This window comes from Cyprinus carpio, chromosome B20 (genome assembly GCF_018340385.1).
Source record: "Cyprinus carpio isolate SPL01 chromosome B20, ASM1834038v1, whole genome shotgun sequence".
In the NCBI taxonomy this organism is placed as follows: domain Eukaryota; kingdom Metazoa; phylum Chordata; class Actinopteri; order Cypriniformes; family Cyprinidae; genus Cyprinus; species Cyprinus carpio.
In genome coordinates this window covers 2317277-2334957 of record NC_056616.1, presented here as the reverse complement: position 1 = coordinate 2334957, position 17681 = coordinate 2317277, and the positions used below count along the sequence as shown (strand labels likewise).

The 17681-nt window shown below is 40.5% G+C and overlaps 1 pseudogene; it reads right to left on the bottom strand.

The window, feature by feature from the left end:
* LOC109113227 overlaps positions 1-10186 on the bottom strand; it is a 186710-nt pseudogene extending 176524 nt beyond the window's left edge.
* Positions 10187-17681: the final 7495 nt, after the last annotated feature.

Genomic DNA, 17681 nt, shown 5'->3' with positions numbered 1-17681 from the left:
TGACCATCACTTATGCAAGTTACGTACAATGTGTTTCAGCATTAATTGACTCAGGATCGGCACTGAACCTAATTCACCATGAATTGGTGGCTAAACTCAACATCCCTGTGATCCCTTGCATACCACCGATTCACATCACCGCCATCAACACTCAACCCATTGGCAAAGGTATCACTCATCAAACCATCCCTATTACAGTCAAGATTGGTGTGTTCCACTCTGAAACCCTCTCATTTTATGTTACAACTACACCCCAGCATCCAATAATACTATGAAAATCCCTGGCTCACCATTCACGACCCACAGATTTCTTGGGGTTCCAGAGAACTTACCAAATGGTCACCGCATTGCCACAGTCATTGTCTACAAGGTCATATACCACTTCCATGTCTAACCACAAGGGTTGAAAGTCCAATAACTAACGAAGCAGTTAAGATTCCCCCAGAGTACATTGAATTCCAGGAAGTCTTCAGCAAAGCCAAAGCTGCTACGTTACCTCCACACCGCCATTGGGACTGTGCCATAGACCTATTACCTAACACAGCACCTCCTAAAAGCAAGGTATATCCATTAACTATACCAGAAACGCAGGCCATGGAACAATACATTGAAGAAGCTCTGGAGTCAGGCTTTATCCGCCCATCCACATCACCCGCAGCATCTGGATTTTTTTTTGTGGAAAAAAAAGGATGGTGGCCTACGCCCCTGTATCGATTATCGTGGTCTAAACTCAATCACTATCAAGAACAGGTACCCACTCCCATTAGTTCCCTCAGCCTTAGAACAATTACGGGAAGCCAAGATTTTTACTAAGCTTGATCTACGAAGTTCCTATAATTTAATCAGGATCAGAGAAGGTGATGAATGGAAGACAGCATTTATCACCACCAGGGGGAACTATGAATACTTGGTAATGCCGTACGGCCTATCCAATTCACCATCTGTGTTTCAATCATTTATCAATGAGATCTTTCGGGACATTCTAAATGACCACATTATCGCCTACATTGATGACATTCTAATATATTCGAAGACACGGGAGCAACATATCCAACATGTGAAAGATGTTCTGTCTCGATTACTGGCAAACCACTTATATGTTAAGACTGAGAAATGTGAATTTCATGTCTCACATACCACTTTTTTAGGCTACAAGATCAGTCATCATGGAGTGGAGATGGACGCAAGGAAGGTTGAGGCAGTTACAGAGTGGCCACGTCCCACTATGGTAAAGGAAATACAGAGATTCTTAGGATTTGCTAACTTTTACAGGAGATTCATCAGAGACTACAGTACCATTGCAGCACCACTCACTGCTTTGCTTAAGGGGAAACCAAGGAAACTATCATGGACAACGCTTTGCCCCAGACCGCATTTGATACCCTGAAGACAAGCTTTACCACTGCTCCAATTCTGAAACACCCAAACCCTGACCTACCATTCATAGTGGAAGTAGATGCTTCTGACGTCGGCATCGGAGCAGTTCTATCCCAGAGACAAGGAAACCCTGGTAAAGTTTTTCCATGTGCTTTCTTTTCCAGAAAACTAACCCACAGCAGAGAAAAACTATGATGTAGGAAACAAGGAACTACTTTCCATCAAGGAAGCACTGTCTGAGTGGGAGACACTTGGTTGGAGGGAGCACGTCATCCATTTCAGGTGATTACAGATCACAAAAATTTGGAGTATATCAAGAGTGCTAAACGTCTGAACCCGAGGCAGGCTCGGTGGTCATTATTCTTCACAAGATTTCATTTCACAGTAACATATCGCCCAGAAGCAAGAATGGTAAAAGCCGACGCGTTGTCACGAATATATGAGTCAGAGGAAACTTCTTGCTGCCAAGGACCAATTCTACCCCCATCAGTCATTTTGGCACCTATTCGTTGGGATATAATGGAGGAAATTCAAAGAAAACAACTAACAGAACCCACACCATCAGGTTGCCCCCCCTAACCGCCAATACGTTCCAGGATCTCTTCGGCAGCGCATCATGCAATGGGTTCATACATCTCTGAGCTCCGGACATCCTGGCATTCAGCGGACAGAGGAACTGGTACGCAATTCATTTTGGGTGGCCTAATTTAACAAAGGATGTCTCTTTGTATGTCAAATCTTGCAGCATGTGTGCACAGTCAAAAACACCACGAAAACTTCCAGCTGGTCTCTTGGAACCCTTGCCTATCCCTCGGCGGCCCTGGTCTCATCTGGCAGTGGATTTCATCACAGATCTACCCAGCTCTAACGGCTGCACCACCATACTGGTAATTGTTGATAGATTTTCTAAGTCCTGTCGTCTGGTTCCACTAAAAGCATTACCCACAGCTATGGAGACAGCACAAGCTTTATTTCAACATGTTTTTCGAATTTATGGCATACCAGAGGATATTGTGTCTGACAGAGGCCCACAATTCACGTCCCGAGTATGGCAAGCCTTCTGCAAACAATTAGACATAAATGTCAGTTTAACATCAGGTTATCACCCTCAAGCAAATGGACAGGTGGAAAGAGTAAACCAAGAAATTGGGCGATATCTTAGATCCTACTGTAGTCAAGAACAGGAACGTTGGAATGAATTCCTACCCTGGGCAGAATATGCAAGAAACTCCCTTACTCACTCATCTACAGGACTCACCCCCTTCAAGTGTGTTTTAGGATATCAACCCCCCATGTTCCCTTGGTCGGGTGAACCTTCAGAAGTTCCGGCAGTGGATGACTGGGTCAGAAGAAGCGAAAGAGTCTGGGACAGCGCTCATGTGAGGCTACAGAGGGCAATCAGAGCCCAGAAAACCCAAGCAGATCGTAGGAGAAGTCCCCACCCAAACTATCAGCCGGGTCAGAGGGTATGGTTATCGACTCGAGATCTACGGTTACTGCTACCCTGCAAGAAGCTCAGTCCACGGTATGTAGGCCCATTTCGGATAATAAAGCAAATTAATCCAGTAACATACAGGTTAGAGCTCCCAGCTCATTATCGCATTTCTCCTTCATTTCATGTATCTCTGTTAAAACCCGCTCATCCTGCTTCCGGTCCTGCCTCCGAGGAGAGGGAGCCCCCCCCACCACTGGATGTTGATGGAGCTCCGGCTTACCTGGTCAAGGATATCATAGATTCCAGACGTCGGGGGGGCAGGCTACAATACCTAGTGGACTGGGAGGGCTACGGCCCAGAAGAAAGATCTTGGGTGGCCGCCAAGGACATATTAGACCCATCATTGACCCGGGATTTCCATCATGCACATCCGGATCGTCCAGCACCTCGACCAAGGGGACGTCCACGAAGAACACCTGGAGGTGTTCCTAGGGGGGAGGAATCTGTAACATCCAACCATCCATTCATCCAGCCGCCAGAGGGCGCCATCTCCTCATTACTGACTGTGCTCTTCTTCTTCCTCCACTTCCTGTAGCTTCCTGTTTAAATCCAGCTCAGTTGTACAACAGAGTGCGAAGTATTGCCAGCTGACCCCTGTCTCTACCAAGCGTTTTCTCATTGCCACATTGATTGCCTCGTGTATGTTCTTTTGCCTTTTCTTGACCTTGTTTGTTGGATTACGATTTGGATTTGTTTGCTGTACGGACGGCTTGCTGTGATATTGACCTTGCTTGTTATTTGACCACGATTATCTGCCTTATCCTTGTGTGTGGTTGTCTCCACAATAAACATCTCCGCAAATGGATTCAAATACTCAACCGAGTCAGTCATCCTTACAGTGTGGAATTGCTTTTATATTTTTTATAAATAAAATGTCATTGTTCTTTTTCTTAACATTTACGTCTCCGCTGTATTCTTGTGGGAATGAACCTGTGTGTCCTTATTGGACAATTATCTCCCTGGGTGAAATTCCCAGGGTGGCGTAGTTGGTGTTACAAGGATTGGGATGTCCAGTGGTTTCTAGGAATCCACCACCTTTGTAATTATAGTCTAAATTAACAAAACACAAAACAAATCCTCAGGGTGCCACACTCTGTAGGAAATCCATTTATGTATTAAGCCTTAAAGATCCCAGTAATCAAATACTGATTTGAACAACATACAATGACACATTAAGTTAAAATATTTCTTTATAAGAAGAGAGCCTTTGCAGAACTTACGTACACTGTCAGAAAAACTGTGGGAAAATTATACATTTAGATGTACAAGCACGTACTTTAGGTAAAAATCCTTTTAGCATATTTGGGTCTTTTTGCTGTGAAATCTTTAATGATTTTTAAAATAACTTTTTATATTTTTAGCTATTTTTCTAGATGAACACTTACTGGTCTGAAGCAGCTTGGCTTTACAGTATCTTATCTATAATAAATAATAGTCTTTTAACAGGAGTAGTCCCTAATCAGTCTAATAATGCTATTGATTAACCCTTTTTAAAAAAATAAAAATAAAAAAAGGTTCTTGTATCAAATTTTCAGCCAATTTTAAAAGGTTAGTTATCTAAAGGTTTTAGAGAAGTTGGTTTTGACTCAGTTACACACCTGTTTGATTCCAAATGACATTTATGTCAATATAAAAATTTTCAATCAGGTTTCAGGGCTTACTACAGTACTGAGTTGGCTTTGATCAAGATTTTAAATGATTTATGAATGCAGTTGACTCAGGGTCCTCAGCTGTTCTTGTTTTATTGGACCTTAGCACTGCATTCAGTGCTATTGACTATGAGATTTTACACGCACAGCTGGAAAAGGTGGTAGGAATACATGGTATAGTGCTTGCATAGTTAAAGTCATTTCTTTCAAACATAACTTTTTTTCTGTAAATGTTAGTCAAGATTACTCACAACCTGTCTCTTTGCCTAGTGGGTTACACAGGGGTCCATTCGCGGCCCGATTTAGTTGTCTATGTATATGTTACCCCTTGGATCAATTTCCATAAGCATGGAATTTTTTTGTTTACTTTTATGCAAATGATATGCAAGTGTATTTTCCTCACAAAAAATAATAAATGAATAAATTGTAAGAAGCAAATAGAGTGTTTGTTGGACTGTGTACAAGAAATCAAATCATGGCTGTCATTAAGTTGTGTGGTTTGGAGTCCCAAACAATTTTGCTGATCTGTGTAATATTGCCCTCTTTTGTAAGCCAGTAGTGCACAATTTAGGAGTTCTTTTCGACAGTGATCTCAAGTTTGAGTAACAGATTTAATCTGTGGAAAAGTCCTGTTTTTAACACTTAAGATTAATAGCGAAGGTGAAACCATTTTTGTCAAAGCATGATCTGTAAAACCTCATTCACGCTTTTGTATTTACAAGATTTGATCACTTCAGCTCGCTATATTGTTGGTAAACAAATTACTCCAGTTCTGAGTTTTTTTTTTTACAATGGCTACCGATCCATTACAGAATCAACTTAAAAAAAAAGTTTTTTTTGTTTCTTTGTTTGTTTTTGTTTATAAATCTTTGCACTGTATGGTTCCTTGTTATTTAGAGAAATTGATTGAGAAATATGAGCCAAAACGGTCTTTAAGGTTAGCTGATCAGGTGGCTTTGATGATTCCTAGAAATAAAAGGAAAAGTGGAGATCAAACTTTGTAGCGATAGCTCCTAAACTCTGGAAAGTTTTACCTTTTTCTTATAATTTGGCACCCACAGTAAGTGTTTTTAAACAAGCTTAAAGAACACCTCTCACACTAGCATTTAACAGGGCATAAAAAATGTCTGAGTACTAAAACTGAGGGTTTAATTTTCATTGTTATTGTATTTTGTGGTTTTAGTGTTGTGTTTTTATGGTTATGATCATCTCTTTTATGTGTATAAAATAAACAAACTAAACTAAAACTTATTTCAGAAATAGAGTGGCAACATATATTTTGATCAATTTATGTCAGTATCTGCAGTACTGTTATAAAGATCTCATTAAGATCAGAATTTCATCATATAATTATCAGCTTCTGAAGCAAATTTTCTCAGTTTGGGCCTGAATGAAACCAAGCTGCTTTTTTCCTACACATTGTCACTATTTCATACTATTGCCCCGTGACAAGCTTTTGAACCCCTAAAGGTAATTTTTGCAGAGGGACTGCAGGGAACAATGGAAACATTAGAGTAAAATATGGAGCACTGCAACTCAATGCCTTCAACAGAACAATGCTGAAAATATCAAACTAAATTAATGTCCCTGCTCTCTCTCTGTCATTATACTCAAACCATTCTCTGCTCAAACATAAATAAGCCTAGAGGCCATTCTTGTTGCATGCAAGCACATCAACGTCAAGCAATCGGTAAAACATTGAAAACAATCCATCAGAGCGTACTTTTTGCATCTGTTCATCAGCGGTGACCAGGATAAAGTCAGACCTAATCGGACTGGGCTATTCATTGGCGACGTTGTGGAATTACCTATTGATTTTCTCCTCAAGCATTCTGGAATCTTTTTTTTTCTGACAGAGGCAGCAGAGACAAAGCCTGAACGTGCATAAAAGATACAAACATGCTTTTTGCTTTCTATCTCTATTTACATTACATTCAAAAGTTTGGGGTTTAAAGAATTTAATGCTTTTATTCAGCAAGGATGCATTAAAGAGCAGGTCAGATGGGTTTTTGAAAAATCTCTCTTTTGCAGTTTATAACGTAGCTATCCTTAAATGAAAACAATCTGCAAAGTTGTTAATCAAAAAAGTGCATGATAAATAAAGATATTGTCTCTCAGACAAGAGAGAATCGGTTCTGAATCGCCGTAACGATTCGTAATATTTTCGACTCTTTTGCCTGTTACCGGTTTACGTCACTGGGTAACACATTTGCATAATCCCCGCCTGCCGCGAAATACGAACAGAGTCTGATCTGCCCACAAACACTTCCGCTAGTTAGTGCGTTTACATCATGTTGAGAAGACGCGGTGTTCAAGGATACCACAGAAATACAATCCGAGCCTTTTGTTGTGTGCTTGTCATTTTATCAAGAACTGCTTCTCTAATCTGGGCTTTTATCTTCGTTGGCTTCTAATCTTCTTAATTTGGACTAACAAGCTCTCTGAACCACGACCTGTAAGTAGTACGATTGATACGTTAGGTGTACATTTTCAATTGAGTGCTCAAAATATCAGTTTTTTGTGCCAATATGTGATGTAAAGCACGATATTACAGTCTTACTGAAGTAGTTCTAAAAATTCGCAGTGAACCTAAGAATATGTCGATTATTGTAGACTGACGTTGTTCTAATTACTTTGTTTAATAATAAAGAATGTAGTGTAGCACACAGACTTTATAATAATTGTGAAACTGCTGTTTATTGTGCTGCACTGGCAGTTACAGGGTTAATGCGGGAGAGATGAGTGATTTCGGCTGGTGCTCCTGTGATACAACTGTTCTGCGTTCTGATTAAAAGTTAAGACCAAGCGTCTTTTTGTCTGTCCGTTTCTTCAAACATTACAGTAGACATATTTTGGTTTACAAACTTTATTGTTTAATCAGTTAGTCACGTTAGCACTCGGCTAACGTATCCACCTAGTGTTCACAGTTTAGCAGCTAAACTTTAGCTGTGGGCAATATTCGCTTGCATAAGTGTTTTTGTATTTTATGTCATTATAAGAATGGATTGACTATATTATTGTTTTATGTAAAGGTGCTTTGTCAATGGTAGCGCTGGCTAACTGGCTCAAGGACTCATCTCTGTGCCAATCACAACAGGTTTGGCCAGCTGACCAATCAGAGCAGAGTAGGCTTGAGGAAGGGAGGGGCTTGCTCCAAACTTGCTTGAAACGAATCATTTCCTAATCATTGGCAAATGACTCTAATATTAAATGTATATTCTGAGAAAATTACAATGTTTTCTGACCTTAGATGCATTTAAACCTGATGTAGGGGACTCCGATACAATATTGGGACACTTTAAAATACCATCTGACCTGCTCTTTAAATTGATCAAAGGTGACAGTAGACATTTAAAATTATGCAAAAGATTTCTATTTCAAATGCTATTCTTCAGAACTTTCTAATCATTAAGGAATCTTGAAAAAAATATGTATCACAGTTTAAATATTCAGCAGCACAACTGTTCTCAACATTGATAATGATCAGAAATGTTTCTTGAGCAGCAGATCATCATATTAGAATGATTTCTGAAGATCATGTGACACTGAAGACTGAAGTAATGATGCTGAAAATTCAGCTTTGCATCACAGGAATAACTTACATTTTAACATATATCTACAGTATATCAGACAAGCTTCTTTAAACAGTAAATAAATTTGACTTTGTTACTGTTCAACCCACACGCATCTGTGAGCCACTAACCAGCATCACATCTAGATCTCAGTGCCACATTAATCAAGGATTGATTTTGATAAGAGGAAAAGCCTCATGAAGGATCACACATGTAAGCATATTCTGTCTGCTGCTTTCACACACTTTCTCTGGGGATTTCTGTGGATGTTGGATTTTTGTGAGACTACAAAGCTCTCTGACAGCACATCAAACTGCTCATGTTAGGCAGAAACCCTCTGAAAAGACCAGCTTAGGCCAGCCTGAATTCCCATGCAGGTCCAGTACTGTTTAGTGCAGCAAAGCAGATTACCAGGGAAGTCTTATCGTTGAAGCTATGAAGACTGGTGTCCTCAGCACATGCAGGTTTTTGTTATAGCTAATACTCTATGGTCAGTTTAACCCCTGTAAAACTATACTACTCTGGAGGCAGCAAGCAGGTCACATATTTCCTGCTTCAGCCAAGAAACTACCATTGATCTGTAGGAAAAAAACAACAGACAAATTTCTTGGGGTAGTGCTGGTCTTTTCAGCATGGATGGAGCATCACATCCATTTCTGAACTTTTCTGTCTCATCAATCAGTGCATCCAGAGAATACTGATTCTGCATTTTGAGTCCACTATTCCTGGTCTACTAAATCAGGAATAGAAATTATTCCTAGTTTCTAAAAATACTCCCAACATCTGTGTTTAGCTGCTACTAATACACACACACACACACCTGGTGATCACACACAGTCCCCAGTGTGTGTTTGAGCATAGATAACATCACATGAGTCGACATACACACTCAACAGCAACTACGTAAAAGATGAAAGATGCTTCACGCAGGTTTTTTCTGGGCTAATCTTCTCTGCTAAAGAAATGTCATTGACACAAGCAGCTCTGGAAGATTCTAGCATTTCAATGGCTGCAGAAATGAAACAATATGGATCTTAACAAAGCATTTAAAGCAGCGTGATATTAAAAGGCCACTCCACGGTCCCTGCATTGATGCTCACAAATTGATTTCATTCAAGGGTTCTCAGTGAAGAAAGCTTTGATTACTTGTGTTAGAAAGCTGAAAGTAGACCACTGCTCATGTGTCAGAATAGAGGTTAAGTGGTTAGAGAGCCTGAGAACTTTCATCAACATATTGACCGTTATTTCCAATGAAGAATATTGCATCTACTGCAAAACAGATTGTTTGTGAAAACGATGAAAAAATATATATATTAAAGGGAATTTAAACAGCACAAATTCTGAAAGTATCACTCGGTTTCACTGTTTGTATTCACACATATGTAATGATAAACATAGACTACAAAAGTACTTAAAAAAAGTAAAATAAATAACATGACATCTGTGGCTTCAATGTAACGGATGAAGATCAGTGCAAATGACGAAGGGTTTCATTGCACTACAGCACATTATTGTTACACATTATAAATTGACCATAAGAATTGAGCCAAGTGCTCAAAATAAATAAATTAGATTAGATTAGATTAGATTAGATTCAACTTTATTGTCATTGCACATGTGGGTACAAGGCAACGAAATGTAGTAATTAAATAAATACAAAAATAGACAGAATAATAGGGCTGAACAGAAAGTGCAGAGACAAAGACATTGTAATGTAATGATGATAAATGAGGACATGCAAGTGGTTGATTTCAATGAAAACAAAAAAAAAGATTTGAAAACTGTTAGTTATATCAGTAGTAAGTCACAGAATATATAGCATCGTTTGAATTCTGGCAATCGACCCTAATACAAAGCCAGCTATTTCACTAAGAAACAAAAATTTACATACAGCCTATATTGCAGGCGAGTAAATCGCCACATGAATTCGCAGAGTGCGTAACGCGCGCTCACTCACGCTCTCTCTCTCTCACACACAAACGAGATCTGTGGGTGCACTCACCTCTCTGCTGAGCTCCACAACACCGCCACAGCAGCCCGAGGAGCACGACAAAACACGGTCTGTTCATGTCCTGATCTGGTCTTTTTTTTTTTTTTTTTTTTATTCAAATTTATTTACTGATCTCAGCGTGTGTGTGTGTGTGTGTGTGTGTGTGTGTGTGTGTGTGTGTGTGTGTGTGTGTGTGTGTGTGTGTGTGTGTGTTTGTGTGTGTGTGTTTGTGTGTGAGTGAGTGAGTTAAAAACACTGGATAAAATGTCCTTTCTTTTCCTCGGGGTGAGTTGGTATGCTCTGGAGTTTCTGGACTTCCTCTGCACCCTCTAGTGTTGGACTCACACATTTGGTCTCATTTGTATTCACCAAAAGCAGACCATCCTCATTCTGACAAAATGAAAAGCAAAACATTTTCTAAACAAACACAGTTTTAAGTGATTATAATGTTACAGTTCATCGGCTTGTCAGTCCTCCACAAAATTTAAAATGTATGCACAGCCAGTTTTTCCTCACAGGTGCGATGGCCCGAATCTCCGTTATGCATTTGCAGTGCTCAGACTGACATCTGGCTGGACAGAACAACATTTCTGATGAATGCCAGTGAGTTTGGCTGGACTGAGACATTTCATGTGAGGTAAAGCTGTGAAATCCAAGCAGTTCTGTGCACTCTTTCCACATTCGGTGGCTGAGCTATGTCACGTTCTCAGCTTTCTTGGGTGAAGAGCCATGTGGAGGATCTCTGGATGAAGTGCTTGCATGCGGGCGCTGAGGAGAACCGAGGTCTAGTGGTGAGGGATGAGCTGGCTCAGACGTATGGAGACGTTTGCAGGTGTGACTCAGCCATAAGTCCAGCTGCATTTCGCTCAGATGGTTCCTGCGAGGACGGTGCTCTCAGCACAAGGCTGAGAATTACAACTTGGGAGGCGGGTTGGAACGTCACCAATGCCATACAGGTGAGCACACACACACCAGCATCACACACATGCTGTGAGCACATTTTCATTTGGAACTATAAACGTAGGAAGTGCAAAGCTTATGTGCAGCTGGCTGCAGGTACTGTACACACAACACAGAACATGGGGATTCGATTAGTATTTGTTTGGAGTTGGTCGTGGTTGTGGAGAGTTGGGAGGGGGACCAGGACCAGGCCTGTTTTTTTTTTTTTTTTTTTTTTTTTTTTTTTTAACATTCAAACAAAAACTTTTATAACAAAATAAACACAAAATAAAACCCAAGCCTTGTCCTCTCTCGTCCTTCTCTGTCGTAACTCCTCTTTTATCCTTCCGGATCTCCTCCGTGGGACTATAGACCGGTGAGTGGCGCAGGTGTCACTCATCTCCAATCACTCCACCTGCCTCGATCCGTTCCCACGGCTCTCGGCCCCGCCCCACTCTTCACAGTAGTACTCTTGTATTTGGTCTTGCTTTTTTTGTTGTTTTGTCTGTTTTTTTTTAGAATTAATTATGGAAATCAGATAACGGTCCAAACATTGCCAAAAAAGTTAAGACGATCTGTTGTGTTGTTGAGGATGCAGCAGACCAACTTATTGCATCACAGCACGACCAGCATCCAATCAGCTCTTCAGAAAATCTGCTCAGTGGCACCCCACATCTGAATATATAACACTTTTGACAGTTTTTTTTTTCTTTTTTTCAGTTCTTGTTGGTTTTATGTATTGAACTTGTTTATGGTTCACTTTTAGCAGTTTGTGTTGTTTGTTTATTTTGAAATGTAGTAAGTGTAGTTTTTATTTGTTGACTGTTACCATTTTTGTGTTTTGTATGTCGAGTATTGAAGTCACATCTTTTAAAGACGCATCTCAACAGTTGCTTCACTATTGTGAAAGATCCATCCAAAAACAGTTATGAATATGAAATAGGTTATTGATTCATCTTAATGCTTTAATGCTAAAATAAAATCTTCATGTTCATACTAAGAATAGTTCAACTAACATAAAGTCAGGCCATTAGCTTATTTCATATTCTAGCTTGTCATCATTTTGACAAATGTTTTCAGTTCTGACATTACAAGATTCCAAACACTAATCATCATTATGGTGACCTCAAAACAACAGTTACAGCAGTTAACAAGCACATTTCTCAAAGTGGCACAGTTAAAGACATATGCTATAATGTGAATTCACAGTAAAACAAGAGCAACATGCAATGTTTGCTTCATTCAGCTGTATATTCACAGTCATTTGTAAGAAAATGACCGGCTTGCTTTGATTTCACAGTAAATTTCTGACTACAGTCATTTATTGTAAAATAATACTCTTTAATCTTGTAAATTCCTGGCAGTATTTTACAGTGTACAACTAGCAGTCATTCATGTATCAGTGGACTGTCTACTTAATATCTGCTAACACTTTATTTTGATAGTCCACCAGCACACTTTCTACTGACTATAGGTAACTTTGCAAGTATGTCAACTTATTCTACTAACTCTAACCCTAATCTAACAGTTTACTAATACTCTAATAAGAATTAGTTGACATGTAGTTACTTATAGTTACTTTCAATCTCTAAGGTGTACAGTCAAAATAAAGTGTAACCAACATATCTAGAATTAGATTAGGATACGGTGGTTAGTGATGTATGTTTTAGCGCTGAAGTTAATTCACCCCTGGGTGTTTGGGAAGTGCTGCCTGTTATGCTCTTAAACTAAAACATTAAGTAAAAGATCATCAGCCAATTTCCTAACCTCAGATTCTGCATGCTTAGAATGATTGCACAAGTGTTTGTGTGTGTTTGAATATGCCTTATTTACTTTATGGCAGCATAAATCCTTGTTTATGTGAATGACACCCCATTACCTCATCTGTTCACTCCCATTTGAGGCTGAGGGTAATATTTAGAGCTGCTAATGATCACACAGCTCGTTATTGCTGCTTGAGCTTGTTTAATTCATCCTTCTGCTTCACTTTATAGCGTAATGTGCCTCTCTTTCCCTCTTCACCCATCTGTCTCTCACTCTCCTGTCTTACTCTGTGAATCTGTCTTTCTTCTGTAGTGAGGTGTCTTGCTCTCTGCTGTCTAAATAGGCAGTTTTCTTCTAAGGCAGCATTTCAGTGAACCTCATAAGCAGCTGATTTGCAGTTCTGTCTCAGGATAACTGAGTGTCACATGAAAGTTAGGGTTTTGGTGATTGGATAAAAAAAAAAAAAGTCCAGAATTGAGTGTATATAAGCAAAAATGGCAGCATGCAGGTCACAAACTTTTGTCAGTTTGAATGAGTAATACTTCTCATTCAATAAATAAAATCTAAGAACAAACTGGTGTGACGTAATTTTGAACAAAATCAGGGCAAAACCAAGGTTTGGAGTTCAAAACAGCTTGTCAAAGCAAACTTTCTGGAAAACCATCATTGGTCAGTGGTGATGATGCAATGGGTGGGAGTGGCTCTAGGGCTCCGCCTTTTTTGAGTGAAAATCTCTGGTTTCTTCTTTTCAGTCTGTCAAGGACAGATGCAGTAAAAACATGAACACACTGCAGAGCTGCTTTATAGTAGAACTTTGAGTTGTAATTGACATTAACATGTTGCTAAGCTAACATGTTTCCATAATGAGCATTAAAATTACATAACACACAAATATTGGGTGAAATTGTTCATTTTTAGTTGATTTCACTTGATAATTATTGAATTAAATACATTTTTATTTTGACCATGTTTCTTTTGACCCCATCTGCCATCTTTTCGCAGAGCTTGTCACAATGCTTTCTGGGATTGCCTTAAGTGTGAAAGACACAAACAATGTTGCCTTCGAGTTTGGCCATTTGGTACAGCCATCATGTCAGAAGAGCATCTATGAAGCCTAAAAATGTGTCTCACTAGGCTCTGCACACACTTTCTCTCTCTGCCGTGTCTCTCTGTGTGAATGATCAGCTGTAGTCTCTTCACAAGAGATACAGTCATTAGGACCCTGAGAGGAAATGAATGCAGTGTTGTATCTTTATTCATTGTGTCTAACACAAAGCAATTTACCAACAATTACAGTCAAGATAAAATATCTGTCACTTAGCGCCTCTTTAGAGATGACTGCGACTTCATTAGTGCTGGGTGTGTGAGAGGGTGTGATTTCATTACTCCCATCTGCTGTGCGGATTTGAGTGTGTGTTTCACATAGCTGTGTGTGTGTGTGTGTGTGTGTGTGTGTGTGTGTGTGTGTGTGTGTGTGTGTGTGTGTGTGTGTGTGTGTGTGTTTATAATAGCTCTCCTAGTCGCCTTTATATACATGTGAGACTAGCGCCAACCCTGTATGTGCTCAGAGGTTCCTCTTCATTACTTAATGGAGTTCTCCGGAGTTCTCCGTATACTAATTGGCTGTTCTGCCTATGGTGTCTCTCCATTTTTTTTTTTTTTTACTGTTGGTTACTAGGCTACCAATACCACCATCATCCGCTAAAACAGCTTGATGGAAACGCAACTAATTTTTAACAAACTTTGAAAAGGTTTGCTTAAGTTTTGGATGGAAACCCAGCTAGTGGCCTTCAAGGGAGTAGGATTGGAGACTCCTGCCCTACGTATTGGATGGGGTTGGGATGTTAAAGCACATAAGTTGCATTTGAAACGCCATTCCTTCAAAAGTAAAAAGGCAAATGTTTCCATGTAGTAAAAAAATGCTAAGTGTTCAACACTAAAATTGGCCATCTAAATTGCAGAGTGAGTGCACACCTTGTGGGACACGACTAGAGTTTTATTACTGATGTGACTTCAAAAGTAGTTCACCTAATGAGAATTTAAGATTTGAAATTGAGAATTAAATCTGATTTATAAAATTTTGGGGACTATTTTAGCTTCATCCTAGCTCAAGTTTCCTTTGTATTCAGGATGCCCAAGATGGCTCAGTGGGTAGCACAGCAAGAGCATCCTCAGGTTTGAGTCCTGGCTAAGCCCAGCGTCAGCGTGGGTTTCTTCCAACCAGGTACTCTGGTTTCCCACACAGTCTAAAAGCATGCAGTGGATTGGATACACTAAACTGGCCATAGGTGTGAGTGTGACTCTGTCCCAGCACTGGGGATGCTTACAGTGCTGAGTTGGGTCAGGAAGGGCATCCAGTGTAAAACCAAACTTTGGTGACAAACTTGCTTTGTATTAAGGGCATAGTCCACCCAGATAGAAATAAAAATCCTGACATTATTCCTATGTTCCCTAGATTTGTTTTGAAGCATGGCTCCTGGTCATGACCAGGTCCAGTTGGTCATGAGCTGGCTTAAGCTGGTCATGTGCTGGTCATGAGCTGGTCATGAGCTGGTTTAAGATGATCATATGCTAGTCATGAGCTGGCTTAAGATGGTCATATGCTAGTCATTAGCTAGCTTAAGATGGTCATATGCTAGTCATGAACTGGCTTAAGATGGTCATATGCTAGTCATGAGCTGGCTTAAGCTGGTCATGAGCTGGTTTAAACTGGTCATGTGCTGGTCATGAGCTGGTTTAAACTGGTCATGTGCTGGTCATGAGCTGGTTTAAGCTGGTCATGAGCTGGTTTAAACTGGTCATGTGCTGGTCATGAGCTGGTTTAAGCTGGTCATATGCTAGTCATGAGCTGGCTTAAGATGGTCATATGCTAGTCATGGGCTGGTTTAAGCTGGTCATGTGCTGGTCATGAGCTGGTTTAAGATGGTCATATGCTAGTCATGAGCTGTCTTAAGATGGTCATATGCTAGTCATGGGCTGGTTTAAGCTGGTCATGAGCTGGTCATGAGCTGGTTTAAGATGGTCATATGCTAGTCATGAGCTGTCTTAAGATGGTCATATGCTAGTCATGAGCTGGCTTAAGCTGGTCATGTGCTGGTCATGAACTGGTTTAAGCTGGTCATGAGCTGGCTTAAGCTGGTCATGTGCTGGTCATGAGCTGGTTTAAGCTGGTCATGAGCTGGTTTAAACTGGTCATGTGCTGGTCATGAGCTGGTTTAAGCTGGTCATGTGCTAGTCATGAGCTGGCTTAAGCTGGTCATGTGCTGGTCATGAGCTGGTTTAAACTGGTCATGTGCTGGTCATGAGCTGGTTTAAACTGGTCATGTGCTGGTTTAAACTGGTCATGTGCTGGTCATGAGCTGGTTTAAACTGGTCATGTGCTGGTCATGAACTGGTTTAAGCTGGTTGTGTACTAGTCATGAGCTAGTTTAAGCTGGTCATGTGCTGGTCATGAGCTGGCTTAAGCTGGTAATGTGCTGGTGTTAAACTGGTCCTGAGCAGGAGCTAGTTGCTTTGGACCAGCCGAGAACCAGCTTAAACCAGCACATGACCAGCTTAAACCAGCTCAAACCAGCAGCCATACTTCAAAACATACCTAACCAGCATATGTTGTTTTGGTTTTTTAAACAGGGTGGGAACATAAGCTCCCTTCTTTCTACTGTGGAACACAAAAGGAGATATTTAGCAACATACCCTAGCTGTTTTTTCCACACCATGGCAGTGAATGGTAGCCATGCCTCTCCTTGTTGAAAAAAAAAAAGCTATGCTTCAAAACATACCTAACCAGCATATGCTGGATTTTTCAACAGGACTGTCATTTCTTTCTGGGTGAACTACGCAGTTTTGCATTTGGCAGATGCTTTTATCTCAAGCAACTATCATTGCCTTCAAGGTAGAGATTTGATGTTTTACCAGTTCTTGCGTTCCCTGGGAATCTAACCCATGACCTTGGCATAACTAGCACTCTACTGTTTGAGCTACAGTACATGAACCTTAAATTTATATGTTATATTTTTATTCTTAGGTGATAACAGATAACCTGCCCACCTTTTTGCGGATTGTGGTGAACCTGTGTCTGCTGGCAAAGGCTCTCCTCTCATACTGCAGACGGTCGTCCTGAAGCTCAACCTGTCCACAGAAGAGTCCGAGCGGTGGATGCTGCCTTTGCATGGATCCCTTCTCCTCCTCACCCTCATCATGGTGCTGTGCATGCCTCATTTCTCCCTCCTCATGGGCCTCACGGGCAGCGTGACCGGGGCGGCCGTGACGCTTCTGCTCCTGGCGCTCTTCCACCTGCAGCTGAAATGGACTCAGCTGGATGAGCCGCAGGGTTCTGGACCTGCTGATATCACTGCTGGGCTGTTTCTGCAGCGTCTCCGGGGTTATATGTTCCATCAAAGGAATGATAACAGCCTTTGAAGACAAATAGATAGCCAATCATGCTCTCTGTCTGTGAGTCTGCGTTTCCGTTTGCTCTGGCTGGTGGTGTTTGGTTGTTAATAAAGTTAAACGGAGCCGTGTCTGGAGGTTAATGAGCCTGCTTTGCTTCCTTCCACAAATCTGACTGTGAAATGTTATCTAGCGTCGAGTGTTGTTGTCATAATTCACCATGTTCATTGCTCAGGCACTTACCAGGCCAATCATGCATGAAAAGCACACGAGATTCTGTTCTACAGTGTGTTTATTATTCCCTCGTTGTCTATGGAGCACAGTAAACAACTTTTGACAGTCAGTTAACTTCATGTTAAAAACAAATCATAGACATACTTCTAGCAACTAATAGGCTATTAAATTATGAGCTTTTGAAACAGCACTTTTTCATAACTGCCTCAGTTTGTGTGTTTCTCTCTCCGCGTTGAATAAAATATCATTATGAAAATAGATTTGCTTCTGCA